General features: G+C 41.7%; 1 long non-coding RNA gene across 1 annotated transcript in view; it reads right to left on the bottom strand.

The window, feature by feature from the left end:
• The window catches only part of LOC128423437 (uncharacterized), a 90,898-nt gene that overhangs the window by 62,500 nt on the left and 9,649 nt on the right, over positions 1-18,749 (bottom strand). The gene's annotated exons all lie outside the window — the stretch shown is intronic.

Below are 18,749 nucleotides of genomic sequence, written 5' to 3'. Positions count from 1 at the left end.
GCTATAGACTTGCATGTTACATTTTTGGAATTTTCAATGGGCAAGGTAGATTGCGTATGCTAAAATGTTGATCTGAAATTCCAGAAGGTAAAAGAGATTGGATAAAGTTTAATCTGTTAAACTAAGACATCAGAAGCACTGAATTAATTAGATCAGGTTAGCACTGGTGATGTGCACCAGACTGAACAGACACATTTAAAAAGAAAGATGGCATAAAAGTAGGTTTGTTGGATTCCTCCCTATAAATCAACAAATGCAATGGATGGGGAAAGCAAGATGCCTGTGTTTTACAGCAGGAAACCTTTTACTAAAAGAAGGAATAAGGTGAGGAAGCATCTGACACTGCTCTGGTCTGGTGCTCACTTCAGCTCTTCAATAAACACACAGGACGTTACTGGCTGTATGTCTGAATAAATAAAGTATACTATTCATTGTATTAAATTGTAGATTTCAACAGAAGTAGCTCATAAAGTTCACTTCAGCTCTTCTGCTGTGGGACCCTGTACTGGTGAATGAATGAACATTATCATCATCTGTTGGGTGTATACAAAACTGAGTAGTGGTCTTATTTCAGTTCTTAGTCAACAGGAGCCCACACAGCACACAAAAAATCCAAAGCAATACTAATTAGTACCCTTACTATTGTAAGAAAAAAATAGCCCAAATTTTGAACTGGGATTAATTAATAAACTCTCCTTTTTATCTTCTACGTTGATAATGTGCAGTGTTCATTAGGACACTGATATGGCCATAGGAACTGCCGAGTAATGAAATTAGCTAACAAGGTATGGCCAACATTTGAAGTCCCTAGCTAGAATTTCCAGAATTATTAAAAAATGGAGATAACCGTTTACGATACTGCATAAGAACAGTAGCAAGCCAGCATAGAGAATTTGATTCTCCAACCTTTTTACATGGATGACTGCCTCAGTATTGGGAAATACAAAAAGGCACAGTCACTATTGTAGCTTTTATCATTCTTATCTGTGCCAAATGTATCTTGACCACTAGAAGGTATACTAGGTAGTCCTATACAGCAATGCTATCTTGCATACAGCAATGCTAAATGTAGTTAAAATGATCAGCACGTGACATTGCCCAGAAACTGAGAAAGGTCTGAAAATTTAAAGCAAATTTATCGGATGGCTCTGGTACTCCCCTCTGTTTACCAGTATAAACTCTTGATGCATTCCAATTCAAGTGATAGCTTAACTGGCTCAAGAGGACATGATAACCTGCTTTCAGACAAGTCTTTAAACATATGTCAACAGAGATCAGAGCTGCAAAGCAGAAAGCATGTGTGGGAGTGGATCACAGCAATGTTTAGCTTAAGAGCCCCTCACAGTGTGGTCTATCCTTCCAATGTACAGCCCTAATCTGCAGATGCCAATGAGAATTTGCCAAGGAACTTCAAAAGAGTTGGCATTTCAGGCACAGGCAGACAGCATGACCTGCTGCAACACCCGACTTTTCGGTCAGTGTGTGTGTGTGTGTTTTCACTTCCCTCTCTAAACTTATTACAGGACACACATATCCTTGATGTAGAAATAGACGGTAATAATTTCAGTTTTTCACCGATTCTTCTTTATTTTGTTGTTGCAATAATGACAATGCCTCTGTGAATGTACAGAGCATTTTCCCCTCAGCACTGTTATTTTATTCTTATTCATATAGTGTTATGACTGTGCCTGTGGCTTTATGGAATACAAACGAAAAGGGAGGTCTCTGCCCTGGGGTGTTTACAATCCAGAATTTGACATAGTAGAGGCAAGAGAGACAAGGGAGCAGCCATATGAGGGTTGTGGGAGAAATTCAAATCAGTTTGCATTTAAAGACAAATCTAACTAATTTCATTCCAAAAATAAAAGCTCCCTTCAGATTGATTATGCATAACCCCACACTGTAGTATTGCTGAGACAGATTGGCAGTGGCTCTCCCAGTCCTACCTGGAGATGTCCCAGATTGATACTGGGACCTTTTGCATGCAAGGCAGATGATCTACCACAGACCTATGGCCATTCACACATGCTCAATGACGTTAGTGGGTATATACCAAGATCACAATCACCACTTCCTTTTTCATTCATCTGGGCCATGTGCAGGGATGAAAAGTGGTGGACGACCTAATCAAGAGGACGGTTTTCCAATGCATATTAAGTAACCACACCCAGGCTCAGATTTGAAGTCAGGCATAGGTCAGCAATGAAACAATAAATCACCCGAGGCCAGTGAAGGAAAGAAACCACAGCTGTGGCCTAGTGGTCTCAGCTACTCTTTCCGGGAGTTTTTGCCCCAATAAAGCAGTTGCAAGGACTAAAGGTCCCCGCCTTCTCTTTGCTCTCTAAGGCTCCTCCCTTGATTCCTTCCCCAATACTGTAACCTAAGGTTTCGCCTTCTTGCCTCTCGTTTTTCTGCCCTCTTCATTTCTTTGCCTGTTCTGGGAGACAGGGAGAGGGGAGCTGGTTGCAGCAGGAAGGGAAGACTTCCTGTCCTCTTCCACAGACTGCCTACACTCAGCCTTGGAGTCTGTACTGCTCTCTGCCATAGCCTCTTCCTGCTCACTAAACCCTGTTGCCTTGTCTGCTCCCAACACCTCCTCCTCCCATTCTGCTCCTTCTCCCTCTTACTGCTCATCATTGTCCCACCACCAATCCCCTGAATCTGAGCCTGCTTCCCCAGAGGTTTCCTAGGGGCTTTTCCGGCTAGTGTCTCCCACCACTCCTCTCCATCCAGCCAGTCCATTACATCCATGCTTGTGGGCAACAAGATCTAGATTGAAAGCAGCAGGTTGAGGGAAAGCATGAATGATCCAGACTGAGAAAAACCTACAAACAGGTTAGTGTGTACTCAGTCTTGCAATGCAATTGTATTCATGTCAATTCAGAAGTAAAACCTACTGGTGTTCAGTTGGGGTTAGTCCTGAACAGGTGTGTACAGGATCACAGTTTTACCGACTTATTGGTTATCACTGAAATTGATCACAGTCCCAGACATTCAAATAAAGTAAACTTTAAACAGTCTTTTTGGCAATCTGAGTTGAGGAGCTCAGTGTACCATCTAGTTTCTTTTCCCGACCGGTTGTAGGAAAACGAAATTAAGACCAGGCAACCACTTTTTAAAAATTTGAGGCTGGAAAAGAACATGTACAAAACATAAAAGGCACACACTGGAGCATTTAGTGACAATGAAAAATATGGAAAATACTGCTTTTGAATTGGAAAGTCCTTTTCAGAACTGATTTACCAAGTCGCTTAAAGAGTATAAAGCTGGCAATCTGAGCTGCAAAATGATGATGACTGCTCTAATTACAGAAATAAAATAAAATTGCATGCCATAGTTTGTATATTTTTTGAACTCGTTTAGGCATCTTATAATACGTGAGTCTGACATACTTGCAAATACATAAAACTCACTTATGGGAAGGATATTGCACCATTCTTTGTTGTTACTCTCATCACATTTCCCCCCTTAATCCTGTTCTTTGATATTTTTTTTAATCTGCTGAACACTAATTATTTAACCTTACCTCCTACCAACTTTCTTGCTTTATTTGGGGGTTTCTTAAGGGCTATAATGAGCTGTCCCTACACAAACAGGCCAAATTAGTGGATAATTACTGCTGGGCCTGTGAATGCTCTCACTCCCCTTTTCTTACAGTTTCACAACATTACCAGAATGGTCTGTCACCTCCCTACCAATTAGGCACAATTACTACTTTATAACATTAGTGGTGGCGGGCTTATTATGTTGGAGGATATGTTAAAGTATGGAGGAGGTATAAAGGTTGGGTGAGTGGGCAGTGAATTGAGGCCAGAGGAGGTCATTTTGGCACTGGGAACTTGTACGCTATATTCATTGTGCTATTATCCAGGATCACAGCTGCACCAACCTCGGCTGTGGTGAGCGACAAGCGAGTGAGAGCTCTTGAACATCAGCATTTCATTCTTAAGTAAGCAAAGCTGCTCTCAGATCTGCAGAGTTTAGCTTATTCAGGTGGCAGGGTTTGCACTTCACATGGATTATTGTTCTTTAAAGATGTCTTTTGACAGACAGAGAAGGGGCCAATTTATCAAGGTGACGTATATCAAGAATGTCACAGAGAAAGGGAGGGAAGAATGGCCTGAAAGAGCAACACAACATTCCCTTCCAATCTATATACAAATGGGAGTTCAAGGCAAAATAAATCAGAGTAATGCTCTGAAGGTCTTTAAACCCTCCTTTGCTCTTTGTCCAATTAACATCTGCTCACTTTATCAAGGCAGAACGGGTAAGGAAAGGCTCTCAGACCTGTACAGTCCGTTAGCTTAAAATCTTTAAGGCCGAGAGGAGATAGCACACCACTAGGCTACAGTTAGAAGTTTCCTCAAACAGAAGGCCTGCAGTGCCTAAGTCGCAGATTCTTCTGTTATCTGCTTGAAGAAATTCCATTTCACTCGTTCTCTAGTAGTGCTCCCCATCCCAGAGCCAAAGTTTCCCATGGCAACATTTCCATATTCTGACAAACACTGTATTGAGAGTGTTGGGCAAAAGAGAGATAGGGAAATTCAATTTGTATATAAGACCCATCATCACATTGGAATTTAGAATGGTTCGTATCTTCCTAACACCAAGTGATACTTGTGCCCACAGGTTATAGGGCACTTTATCTTTTCAAAACAGGTCCTGTGGTTATTCCATGTTCTGCTTTTGCAACAGCTCGAGGTGATTTTGCACACTTGTGTACAGAAGTGGAAGTATTTGTAAATAACTAAAAAATATTGAGAGTTGCCAGTTTTCCCCATTTTTAAACTGAGTACAGTGACAAAAGCAACTCAGTGCAATGTAGCTGCCTTTCCAAGCATGCTGTTGGACTATGGACTGCAACTCCCATCATCCCTGACCACTGACTGAGCATGCTGGGGCTGATGGGAGCTAGGAGTGCAAAACATCTGAAAGTCTCCAGGTTGGGGAAGGCTGAAATTTAGCCTCAGAAATACACACACACACTCCTTGGATTAAAACCCTGATCACATATTCACAGTGCAATCCTATATAGGTTGCTCAGAGGCAAGGCATACTGGATTCAATGGGACTTACTTCCACTAACAGCATCTTAAAAAGCAGAGCCATCACCTTGCCGACAAAGTCCGTATAGTTAAAGCTATGGTTTTCCCAGTAGTGATGTGTGGAAGTGAGAGCTGGACCATAAAGAAGGCTGATTGCTGAAGAATTGATGCTTTTGAATTATGGTGCTGGAGGAGACTCTTGAGAGTCACATGGACTGCAAGAAGATCAAACCTATCCATTCTGAAGGAAATCAGCCCTGAGTGCTCACTGGAAGGACAGATACTGAAGCTGAGGTTCCAATACTCTGGCCACCTCATGAGAAGAGAAGACTCCCTGGAAAAGACCCTGATGTTGGGAAAGATGGAGGGCACAAGGACAAGGGGACGACAGAGGACGAGATGGTTGGACAGTGTTCTCAAAGCTACGAGCATGAGTTTGACCAAACTGTGGGAGGCAGTGGAAGACAGGAGTGCCTGGCATGCTCCGGTCCATGGGGTCATGAAGAGTCGGACATGACTAAACAACAACAACACTTTCACTAAGTGGATATAGGGATTCAACCTCGCTGAACATTTGGGGGCAAGGCTGCATGCAATGTCTCCCCTCTTGACCTCTACAAATTCAACTGAAGTCTGGAAGAGAGCTACACGGGCCAGATCCTGCTGTACCAGGGATCCCAACTGACAGAGCATTACCTGCATACAATGGTACACATGCCTGCTCTATGCAGACATTCAGTTGAACAGCTGGAGGTGAGGGGTGAATTCATGTTTACTCAATGCGTGATTTTCATATGAATACTGCTTGAATGCAAAGTGGTCCTCTAAGTGCCCATATTGCTGCAAACCACAGAACCATTGATGACACACAAAGAAATCTGTGCATGGAAAGGTCTGTAGCTGAATGGATATTATTGAATCATGAAGAAAGATTTATTTCCGATCCAATGTGTGTTGGAATATCCCTTCTTCAGGAGCACGTTTTGATAGCAGTTCTCATCAAGTGCATAGGGGTTTGTGCATTTGATGAGAATTACTATTCAAAATGTGCCCCTGAAGAAGGATTATTCCAAAATGCACCAGCCCTGGAATAAATCTCTCTACCAACACCTGGAGTTTCTTCCTCTCTTTTTTCCTGTCAGTGGTGCCTTCCCAGATTTGTGGTCATTTTTCCTGTTTAATCATGTGCCACTTACACCAGTTTAGGGAAATGATAATTGTTTTTCTTATGGAAGGTGGAGCATGTGTGGTTGTATTAAATTTCAGGTGGACAGACGACACATTGTCTTGCAACTGCCTGGAATAGGGCTTTAGCATGGCTGCACCTGCCATATGGAACACTCTTCCCTCTGAGATAAATAAGACATGGACCAAATATCTTATGTTTTTGGCATATGCTAAAGTTGTTGCTCACACATTCTACTGCATCTTACTGATCCCTATGACATTTGAACTATATTTCAGGTTCTTGTGATGATATACAAAGCCCTGAACAACTTGGGTCCAAGATAGCCTAAGGGCTGCCTGAGTTCCTACACCTGAGCTTTTTGGGGGGAGAGGAGCAAAGTTGTTGAGCTTTTTGGGCCAAAACACTCTTTTAAAAAGTCATTTTTGAGCTATTTTAATGGGAAAATGCCACTGCTAACATAGGCTGCCATACATTCGAGTTTTACCGGACATTTTCCTGATTTCTGCCCAGACACTGCTGATGACTGAAGGTTGGCGGTTCAAATCCCCGCAACGGGATGAGCTCTCGTTGCTCTGTCCCAGCTCCTGCCAACCTAGCAATTCGAAAGCATACCAGTCCAAGTAGATAAATAGGTACTGCTGCTGTGGGAAGGTAAGTGGCATTTTTGTGCGCTCTGGCTTCCATCATGGTGTTCTGTTGCACCAGAAGCGGTTCAGTCATGCTGGCCACATGACCCAGAAAGCTGTCTGTGGACAAACTCCAGCTCCCTCGGCCTGAAAGTGAGATGAGTGCTGAACCCCATATTCCTCTTTCCACTTACTCACTCAGGCCATTTTAGGTGCCAGAAACAAATAGTGCAGTAGGTAACTGTTGTTGCTGTTGTAGCAGAAGGCAGGCATCACTGGTGATGCTCTACTCTTATGGGTTCAACATCCAATGCCAGAGCACAATACCGTAAGTTGTGATACTGAATCAGGGGAGCAGAATTCTGGTCAATTCTAAGATGCTCAAGCAGTACAGCAAGAGATAGGGAATAAAGGTGTATGCTTGGTTCAGATCAGCATTTGACTCAATATTCAAGTGAAATATAGTTTTTAGGAATGCAGTATTATATGACATTTATTTTTTGCTTCATGTCTTCAGTGCACTGAAGTCAGAGATAGCAAAAAATAACTTAAGACATTTTGTTGAAGTTAGACCCAAAGGAACTGTATGATTATCCACTTTAAATTAAACCTGAGATACTTTCCTGCAGCTTTTTTAAAAGAAGAAATTTGACAGGTTTCCTTACTCCATCCACAGACACAAGGGATAAGCACACACTCCCTACTCAGAAATAAAAATATGTAAAGTCCTCCTCACACAGGCATTCAGCTTCACATTAGGAGCTGGCAATTGCTCTAATGCAAATGCACGAGCTGTAATAAGCTTCCACTTCCCAAGATGTATTCGTATAATACAACTTTTATCGGGTTGAATAAACCTGCTTTACATTTCAGGCATCACAATTACAAACATCACTTTTTAAAAGAAATATTATAGAGATCACTTCTTACTAAGAAAAACAATTCAAACAGGGAGTGCTCAGTGTTGCTTTAAGCATCCATATCTTATGGCTGTGCAAGACCCTCCCTGCTTTGCCTCAGGGTCCTTTCTGGCACTTCAGATTTGGCCTCCGTTGAGTTGCGATAATTTCAGAAGAACCTCACCTCAGATCCTGAATATGAGGCTGTATTCAGAAAACCACTTGCTGACTTGCATTTGGAAGCCAAAACAGCCATAACTTTCTGGCATCTTCATATAAGCGCATGAAATCTGCATCTACATAGTTTTTGTTTTGTTTTGTTTTTTGAAAGAATGGGTTTCCCCTCCCCAAACAGCCATACCATTTTATTTTATTTTTGGTAAAATGACAATGCGAACATACCTAATAAAAACAAAAACAAAACACTCTAGCCCCTCACCAACAGAAGTTGGTGGCCATCCTGAATTTTGGAAGTAGCAGAATCAAGCCTGATGTTAACAAACACCATCCCTTAATTTCTTTAAGGCAACTAAAATAGCTGATATTTTTGGATGTGCCTCCATCACAATACAAACTAATTTCCCTGTTCAAGTAACTTCAGCACATGGCTGTCACATGAAAGATGGAGCAAGCTCATGTTTTCCTACTCTGGAGGTTAGGACCCAAACCAATGGCTTCAAGTTACACAAAAGGAGATTCAGACTAAACATCAGGAAGAACTTTCTGATGGTAAGAGCTGTTCAAATGTGGGATGGCCTCCCTTGGAATGTGGTGGACTCTCCTTCCTTGGAGGTTTTTTAACAGAGGTATGCTGACCATCTGTCATGCATGCTTTCATTGAGATTCCTGAAAGGGATTTGGACTAAATAGCCCTCAAGGTTCCTTCCAACTCTACAATTCTACGTTTCTATGATTCTGTGAAGAGTTATAGGAGATCCCCCTCCTTCCATTCAACCCAACCCAAGTGCTCCTGTAGCAGAATCAAGGTGGCTATGCTGGGATGGAGCTGATAGGAGTTGAACAACATCTGACAGCCACCATGTTGGCTACCCTTGTTCTAGAAAACAGTGAGTAAATAAAATACATGTGGCTCAAAGGGTCATTTTAGATTCTCACCACCCTTCTGGTGCCACCATTGCAGTGATTCAGAAGAGGATGAAAGAAGGAGGAGATAATTTTGCCCCTGGCTGGCTGCATTTATGTTTTGTCCAGAGCTGAAAAATTGGATAGTAAGAGAAAATGAATAATGGTGTGGGGATGGGGTGGAAATGAAGAGAAATTTGTTTTTCCCCCCTTTAAAAAAACACTATCTGAGGAATCAATCACTTCCACATTGTTTCCTAATCTTTTACTTATGGTTCACATCTTTTACAATATGGTTCACAGGGGGAAAAGGAAGGGAAAAACCTTTTGTATTAAAAATGTCTTCCATGGGCCGCCCTATTGTTTGCTGATAAGCCAGCCAAGTCAAAGATTTAATTCCATTGTCAAGAGTGTTATTCTGCTGATAGAACCAGGAATGCCCTCCCATACAAAACCCCTTTAATAACTTTTCCTGAAGGCATATGGCACCAGCACTGTTCTAGAAGTACACAAAGTACAATTTATCAAATATGCCATGAGTTTCAGGAGTCCCACATTACGATCACATTAGAAAAATAGGTTAAGAAAGTTTTTCTCCCTTTGCAGATCAGTCTTTCTGATCCAGTGTTTCTGTTTACTGCTCAATTTTGGTACTTTCCTCTGATATAATTAGATACAAAGCCCTTTGGGGGTCAAAGACCTTGTCTTTTTGTTCATGACATTCTGCTCCACATTCTGAACACCGATGGGGCTTATTAATAAGAAGAAACGATATGATGTGATTGGAGTCACTGGTTGCTATTTAGGCATTCAAGTGGTACAACTTCTCAGCACAGAATCATAAAATTGAAGAGTTGGAAGGGATCCCAAGGGCCATCTAGTCCAACCCTCTGCAATTCAGGAATCTCAACTAAAGCATCTGTGACAGATGACCATCCAACCTCTGCTTAAAAATCTACAGGGAAGGAGAGTCCACACCCTCCCAAGGGAGTCCATTCCACAATTGATCAGCTCTTACTGACAGAAAGTTATTCCTGGTGTTTAGACATAATCTCATTTTTTGTAATTTGAATCCATTGGTTTGGGCTCTACTTTCTGTAGCTCCATCTTCCATGTGACAAGCTGTAGGTACTTCAAGGTGGCTATCCTATCTCCGTTCTCTCTTCTCTTTTCCAGACTAAACATACCCAACTCCCTCAACTGTAGCTTATGGGTTGGTTGGTTGGTTGGTTGGTTGGTTAGTTGGTTGGTTTATTACAATTATATTCCACCATTCCTCCAAGGAGCTCAAGATTCTCTATCCTTCCCATTTTGTCCTCATCAGAAGACATCACCAAAGGTTTATCCAGTCCAGCATTCACGTCAGGTGGGAGGCCTCTCATAGTACTCTCCCTAATTTCAGTTCTGAACAACTGGTATCCAGAGACATATTGGCTTCAACATAACCATTATGGCTAGTAACAAATGGTAGCCCTCTCCTCCATGAATTTGTCTAATCCTCTTTTAAAGCCATCCAAGTTGCTGACAATCACAACTTCTCCTGGAAGTGAATTCCATAGCTGAACTATGTGCTATGTGATGAAGCATTTTCTTTTGTCTGCAGCTGGCAGCTTCCCCTCCTTGTGTTGGCTTCCCACACAATTTAGAAGTCTGATTATGCAGATGTCAGGTCCAGCTCTGTCCGGGCCTGGTACCTGGGGTTTCTGTGGAGGAGGAGCAGGACCCACAGAAGATTTCTGCCCTACCAATGACCCTGAGAATCCATTGGATCCAGGCATCCTAGGCCCTGGACCAGAAGCCTCAATACCAATTGCCTGGGTTCCTGGCTGGTTCTCAAAGTCCTTCATGTTACCCCCAGGGCCACTGGAATGGATGACACGGTGAGCCAGGTAGGAGCTTCAGGGCTGCCAGCAAAGTGCTCAGCTACTTGGGAGGCAGGGGGAGACTGAAGAGGCACCTGCCTGGATCCAACACCTGCCTACCAGCTAGAAAGGGCTGGGGCCTCCAGCTCCTACATAAGCTCTTGGTCTGAGCTGCTTAACTGCGGAAATTCAAAGCAAAGCAACACCTCACTGAACCAGATAAATAGACAGCAGGCATCCAAAGCTTGGAGAGCTTAAAAATGTAGGAAGCTGCCTTATTCCAAGTCAAGCCATCAGCCTATCAAGCTTATTATTTTCTACACTGACTGGCAGCGACTGTCCCAAGATTTCAGGCAGAACTCTTTCCAAGACACCCATGTCTGAATCAGGGACCTTCTGCATGCAGCTTATACTACTGAGCTACACACCCTCCCAAACACAACTTTGGCATGCTCTTCCTGCAGACATTCAATCTGCAATGCATGGAGGGCAGTGATGATGGACAAGAGGGCATGACCCAATGAGCATTTCCCTGTTCTCACTCTTATGTGATTTGGGGCAGACAGGTTGAATGGGGTTTTTGTGTTCATCATCTACTCCAAAACTCATTTTCTCCCAGAAGTTCATAAATATTTTTCTATTTGTGATTTAAGTCAATACATTTAAAAAAAATAAAAAATGATTGTACAAGTTCTACTTTAGTTATTACACATCTTAGAACCCTTCCTTGGAATTCAGGTTTATCATTAAGGTGGCTGGAATGTGGCTTAAAATCTTCCCTCTTCCACATCATTATTCATTGTTACAGTTTTTTTCAGGTCTGCTTTAAATTCTGCCCCATCTCTGCTCCATTTCCAACAATCCCTTCTAAGTAGAGCCACTTATCCAATAATAATCAAATCCAAGACAAATGCACCAACCTAGGATGTTCAAGAGGGTGTAAATTTAGGCAAAACAAACTTGGCTATATTTAGAAAAAACAGATGGGTACCCCATTGTATGCAACATATGATGCCGTAGCAAACAATTCCCAGATAATGCCAGCAACATGGTGATTTCATTGTACGAAATGAACTCCATATTTACTTATCATTGTGTGTCTTGCTTAATTCAATATCACGAAAAAAGAAGAAGAAAACAGAAAAACCCTCAGTTGATGCCTTGCTAGATCTGGCATTCAACACTTCCTTGCAATCATGAATTTACTAAAGCACATATGTTTTCACACATATCTCCAACAGCAGAGCCAACCCTTTTAGTAATTACCGGACACTTTTGTCACTGGTTGTGCTGGGCAATGTAAAATGCACATACCCAGAACATTATCAGCATTATTTTTTGTGTGCCCTTCGTACTTCTTTCTGATCCCAGCTGCCCAAAAGGATATTTACAACCCCCTGCTGCTGTAGTCAGGGCCTCACACTCTTAGGGACAAACTAAACTCAATACCATTCTATAGTTGTTGTGTTTAAAATGGAGACAGAAGGCAGGAGGACTTGACTCTGCATAAGACCTAGATGGGGGAGTGAGAGGGATTAAACCCTTCAATTTGCATCAGGAGCAGGGGTGGAGTGGGGCACACCCAGGACTGCAAAACACAACCCGTTTAGGTACATGGAACATCCACATAATAAATGTACTATATAGTTAAGTGTGCTAGCATTTAACGATAGGCAAATCTGCTTTATTGGAATGCAAAAGAAATACCTTACAACATTTGGAAACTGGAAATCACTGTAGTTTCAGTAAACATTATTTAGAATTACTAAAAATAAGGAGAGGAGGAGGAGGAGGAACAAGTGCTTTTCTTTCCCTGTGGGATATCTGAGAACTTCACAATACAGTGGTACCTCGGGTTAAGTACTTAATTCGTTCCGGGGGTCCATTCTTAACCTGAAACTGTTCTTAACCTGAAGCACCACTTTAGCTAATGGGGCCTCCTGCTGCTGCTGCGCTGCCAGAGCATGATTTCTGTTCTCATCCTGAAGCAAAGTTCTTAACCTGAGGTACTATTTCTGGGTTAGTGGAGTCTGTAACCTGAAGTGTATGTAACCTGAAGTGTATGTAACCCGAGGTACCACTGTACTAAAGGTATACTCACCCAATGCAACTCATATGAAGATACAATTCAGCATTTTTAAGGTAATGCAGGACAGCCCACCCATGAGTCAAAATGAGATGACCACCTCAGGTGACAGGATCCACAAGGACAGCAGGTCTGGCCTTCAAGGAATGCATTGGCCACTGCCACTGCCATGTGTTCCTTGGAGATTGAATCTCCATCTTCCTCAACAGCACCCCCAATTTCGCCTCCATAAGAGATGCTGCTGGTCTTTTCCCACCCCTAGGGAGCAAATGGTGGAAGTTGACCTCTGATGGGTCTCCTGGGCTCTGCACCCAGCAGGACTGATTCAGAGTGAGCCCCTTTCCCCTTTCGATTTCCACTTCAACCGTTAGGTGAGGTTAATTTGATCTCCCCCTTGTTCCTGATGTAGATATTCACTCTCCTCTTCCTCCCTGGCTAGTGGGCCAGGTGTGTGTGAAGAAGTCATTTTGTGGTGGTTCACCTCAGGTGCCAAAATGTCTTGGGCCAGTCCTGAGGTAATGCATATTTGTGGAAATAAATATTCTAGGCCTTTGGTATTAATCCAGAGTGAAATGAAACCAGGGATGGAATTTAACTCAAAAAAGTAGGCTTTGTTTCCTAAAAATGATGAGACTCCACAGTCAATCTTCCAGAATCCAGACTAGTACAGTGAACAGGCTGGGAGACTGTCATCTAGACTTACATTGTGACAAAGCTTCCCTGAAGCCCCATAGAACTTTTCTTCAGCGCATAGAACTACTGACTAATTCAACTAGATGATCCAAACTGCTTTTGAGGGGGATCATGGTGACTGTGCCATAGACTGCATTAGCATGGAGTTGCAGATACGTAAAAGCGAGTCTGGTGATCACAATGCAATAAGACGTGCTGTTGCAAGCATGTGAATCTCCACTGAGAAACTATTGTCATGTCTGTGGGGACAGAATTTATATTATGTTTTCTATGCAAATGCTGTACATCTGCATGGAAGATGCAACACTTGCACACAGGCTTTGACTGTGTGTATCAGCTCTGATAAATTTGTTTTGAAATCAAAGGATTATGAACTGGATTCTTTGTCATCTCCCTTCTGTCTGGTTACTTTAATAATAGAGACCATTAGCACTGATGAGGTGTTGCTGTTATGTAATTAGCTGGAAGTGGAATTAAAATGGAAGTTCCACAAAATGCTTAATGTGTTAGCTAGTCCCCCCTCCCCTTTCTTTCTCTAACAGGGAATTAAAAAGCATCAACCGCATCTGGAAATATTTCCTTTAGGGGAACAGTTTTTATTTTGACATTTAGGGTAGTGACAGATTCATTCATAGTTTTAATTTGATCATACTGTTCACCCCTACAATTAGCCTCTGACTTGAAATTCTCAATTGTCAGTGATGTAAACTCACCCCTTGAACTTTCTGAGAAGTTCATTGGTTCATAAAAGCAACAAGTGCTGGTATCAAATTGTAGGCTATAGTTAAGAAGTCTGAACAGCTAAATAACCAATTCTGTGACTGGAAAAAACAAAAACTGTGCAGATCATATGATCAGTTTTTCATGATCTGCAAATGTTTGTTTCTGATCGCATAATTAGGCATGTAGACACTCAGACCAAGGAGCCGATGAAATTTCCAATATGTTCAAAGAATGACTTCAGTTGTCAATGATGCAAAGAGACAGCTGATGCCATAGACTATGGCTGCAAACACACATTTTATTATAGATCCCATGGAGCTTGAGTACTTGCTTTTTCTATGCACAATCTAGATTTGTTGCATTTTTTTGGGGGGAGGGGAGGTTCTTGAGAAACTGATTTCATTCTGAAAACAAAATCTCATTACAGATGCATTCTGCAACACCCTGTGGTGTGTCCGTTTGAATATAGATGACAACAGAAGCTCCCAGCAATGGTGGGGTCCAGTGTATCTGCATGCGCCCAATTGTGTTGTGGGTGGGCATCTACTAAGGTCTCAGCTACATGAGTAAAGAAAAAGCGTCGTAAATACATTATAACACTGTGACACCAGATGGTACTGTGGCGTTCCGTCTTTCGGCAACATGATTTCCATTATGAGGTTTACAACGCTTTTTCCTGAAACGTTTTTTTGATGTGTCTAGATCCAGCCTAAGATCGCAATCAACACTTCCTTGTTCATTCACCATAGGCACGTGCACGGAGGAAAATGCACGGATAACTTATTCAAGTGGAAGCTTTTCAAATGCATATCAATGCATACCTTATGGATGGCAGGATCTAGAATCAATCTAGATTGAAAGCACCATGTTGAACAAGGTTCACACAGAAGCATAATATTGTTTAGTTTAACTCGCCTGTGGAAACAACTCAGAGGCTATTAAAGAAGAAAGGATAATAACAAGAAGATTGAAAGATAGGACTGGTGAACACTAAAAGCATCAGAAATATGAGATGATCGGACCCCACTGAACTCAAAGCATGGGAACCCCCAACAAAGAAATTATAATTTGGCAAAACATTTGGACTTTATTATATGTATTTGTATAATTTGGAATAATTAATGTGATTTGATTGGATTGTTAAAATGGAAAACTTAATAAAAAATATTATATATAAAAAAGAAAGCACCATGTTGAAGATGACCATGAATGTTTCTGGACTCAGAAAAGGGGCATACAAATGGATTAGTTTTCGATCCAGCTACAACACATTTAGCATCCATTTTGATTTAACTTTGGGAGCTTCTGGCTGCCAGATGGTGCTGCGGGGCAAATGTTATCAATGGCAGGTGGCCCTGCCTCTGTGTCACGGTACCAATTCATGCCTAAGACCTATTTTGCTCCTAGTTTTTTGCTCTCATATCATAAACTCACAAAGAACACTTTCCCCAAGAGTATTCTTTCTGCAGAGAGCTGAACATATGCCTTAAGAACAGCTTCTTTTCCATCAATCCTGATGTTGATGGGCCATCACACACTAACGTCCAAACATGAGATATGCGTTCGGCTTTTTATATATATAAAAAATAAGCCTTCTGAATTTCTCATTGAAAGTGTTGGCAGTCAGCCCATCATTTGAAAGTGAAGAAAACATCTTGATTTAACATCTGAGCAGGGATTTTTTTTAAAAAAAGAATTCATTCTTTCATTCGTTCTTTTTAATCTGTAAACAATTGGACCATATGTACTGTGACGGAAACATGAAGGCTTGTGACAGAATACTATTTAAGGAACCTAGTGCTTAATTGCTTCTCTTGATTAGCTGAAAAGGAATCTACATGCCCAGTTCCGAAGCTCTGATGAAAATATATAGAGTTGTTAAAAAATGGTTCTTCAATGGAAAATTCAGGTAGGAGCAAAATGTGTGCGTGTGTGTGCTGCAATGTTCGGTCAAGTAGTTGGTTAAATACATTGATTTAAAACATTTTAATTAATTAAAAAGGAAGCTCTGACTAATCAGTCGGCAGAGTTTTTATTAGTTATAATACAAGTGCTTATGAAAATTGCAGATGCAATTGTAAGCACTCTATTAATAGACATGCCTTTGTATGTTAAAGAGAGATAGAAAGCTTTTTTTACCATGGTACCTGCTGTAACACATGCATTTCTCCAGGGCAACAAAGTAGGCTTTTTTTGCTTTAGAACTATTGTTATTCTCCAATGCAAATTTATGCAGATTTATATCAATTGCTTTATCTATTCATTAAAACTCATTGGTTTAAGTGACTAATGCTACAATCCTCTACACCAGGAATGGGGTTTTTCCTTCCTTTTGGAAGCGTTTTGTACCTACAAGTTTCAGATCATCAGATTATTTATCTATTTAATTAATTAATTAATTAATTTCTATACCGCCCTATACCTGAAGGTCTCAGGACGGTTCACATAAAATATCGAATACATAAAATCAAAACAAAACCAACAACCCAATAAAAGAAAACCTCCCCAAAGAGCCAGCATTTTTTTTAAAAAAGGGTATAGGATGTAGATCAAGTCAGGCAAAGGCTGATGTCATTGTGATGTCAAGCGACTGCCAGGGCTTTGCACTGAAACTGCTGCTAAAATGGATAAAAACGTTGTTTCAGCAGCACCTTGCAATATACTTCAAAGTCCAGACTTAAGGACTTCAACACACTGCCAAACTGAGCAGGACTTAACTTCGCAGAGAATCAATCCTGCTCATAGAATCATAGAATTGTAGAGTAGAAAGGGACTCCAAGCTTCATCTAGTCCAACCCCCTGCAATGAAGGAATCACAGTTAAAGAATCTCTGACCGATGGCCATCCAACCTCTGTTTAAAAACTCCAGTGAAGGAGAGTCCATCACCTTCCACTGTTCCACTGTTGAATAGCTCTTCCTGCCAGAAAGTTCTTCTGAATGTTTGCCAAAACCTCATTTATTGTCATTAGAGTCTATTGGTTTAGGTCCTCCCCTCTGAAGCAGTAGGAAACATCTGGTTCCACCATCCATCTGACAGCCCTTCAGATGTGGGACTGTCCTTGTATCTGGACCAGAAGCTGCAACTGATGCAGGATGCGGTGGCCAGAGTGCTCACAGGAGCAGGTTAGTGGCAGCATGTTACTCCTTTGCTGAGAAAACTGCACTAGTTGCTGATTTGCTGCTGGGACAGATTCAAGGTTATTGAGTTGACTCAACAAAGCCCTATGCATCTTGGGTCCAGACTACACTGAAGACTGCCTTATTTCTTCTGCTCCACAGTGATCCCTGAGATCTTCTATTGGGGTATTTATGGTGCCCCACCCACGCTGCACAGTTTTGATTGGCTTCTTCCAGGGTCTGAGCTTTCTTTATGGCAGGGTCTGCTATGTGAAACTCATTGTTAACTCATTGTTAATAGAAATCTGCCAGACGTCACCCCTGCTCTCTTTTAGACGTCTTCTAAAAACTGTATAGTTCAGACATGCCTTAGGAATTAGTCTTCTTTTTACCAACCAGTTTTTATTGACATCTAACTGCTGCTTTTATGAATGTTATTACTGTTGATTTGCATTTTTATGTTGTACATTGCCTTACTATATTTCCCATGGAAGTGTGGTTTGTAAATATTTATGAATAAATGTGTGACCCAAGTTGTTGTAGTGTGGCATATATGGGAGTGCATTTTAGCTTGACCTATGGCACTTGGTCCATAACCAGAATGAACTTCAGGCTTCTTAAGTCCCAGAGCTTAAAGTGCAACTTCTTTTTTTACTAAACTAGGTTCTAGATTATAAATGTGGTCAAACTGATGAAAGGTGGTCATCTAGCATTAGCAAGAAATGTGATAGATAGATAGATGATAGATAGATACAGATTTAGAGATATAGAGATATAGAGATACACACACACACACACACACACACACACACACGCATGTGGAAGCCTGGTGGTTCTGAGGAAGAGATCATGGCTGCTGCACTCCTTCTCTGGTCCACCTGCTGCTGTGCTACCCAAGACTAAGCCATGGGTTGGCTTCACAGGTGGATTTGCTCTTGGTGTGCTGCTCATTGTTTGTATCAAAGGGACAAATCATGAACCCAGATTCAGCAAACATGTTAGCCAAATCATGGCTTAAGCCCTGAGCAACACAGTTTAACCCCAGGTAAGATGGCAGCAGCTGGAGTGCTACTTCCACAGTCTTCGGTCCAGGAACCCATACACTTGTGCATACAATACAAACCATGGTTTGCATTCATGTTATGTGCAAACTTTGCCCCTGTCTCATCGCCAACTATTTAGCATACAGTTGTTCTTCAAAATGGTGATAGGTAAAAGGTAAAGGTACCCCTGCCCGTACGGGCCAGTCGTGTCCGACTCTAGGGTTAGGTGCTCATCTCACTCTAGAGGCCATAAACTGGCGCCGTCCGAAGACACTTCCAGGTCACATGGCCAGCGTGACGAAGCTGCAGCTGGCGAGCCAGCACCAGCGCAGCACACAGAAACACCGTTTACCTTCCCGCTGTAAAGCGGTACCTATTTATC

The sequence above is a fragment of the Podarcis raffonei genome, chromosome 11, assembly GCF_027172205.1.
Source record: "Podarcis raffonei isolate rPodRaf1 chromosome 11, rPodRaf1.pri, whole genome shotgun sequence".
NCBI lineage: Eukaryota > Metazoa > Chordata > Lepidosauria > Squamata > Lacertidae > Podarcis > Podarcis raffonei.
The sequence above is the reverse complement of the archived record's forward strand: the minus strand, read 5'-3'. Positions and strand labels throughout refer to the sequence as shown.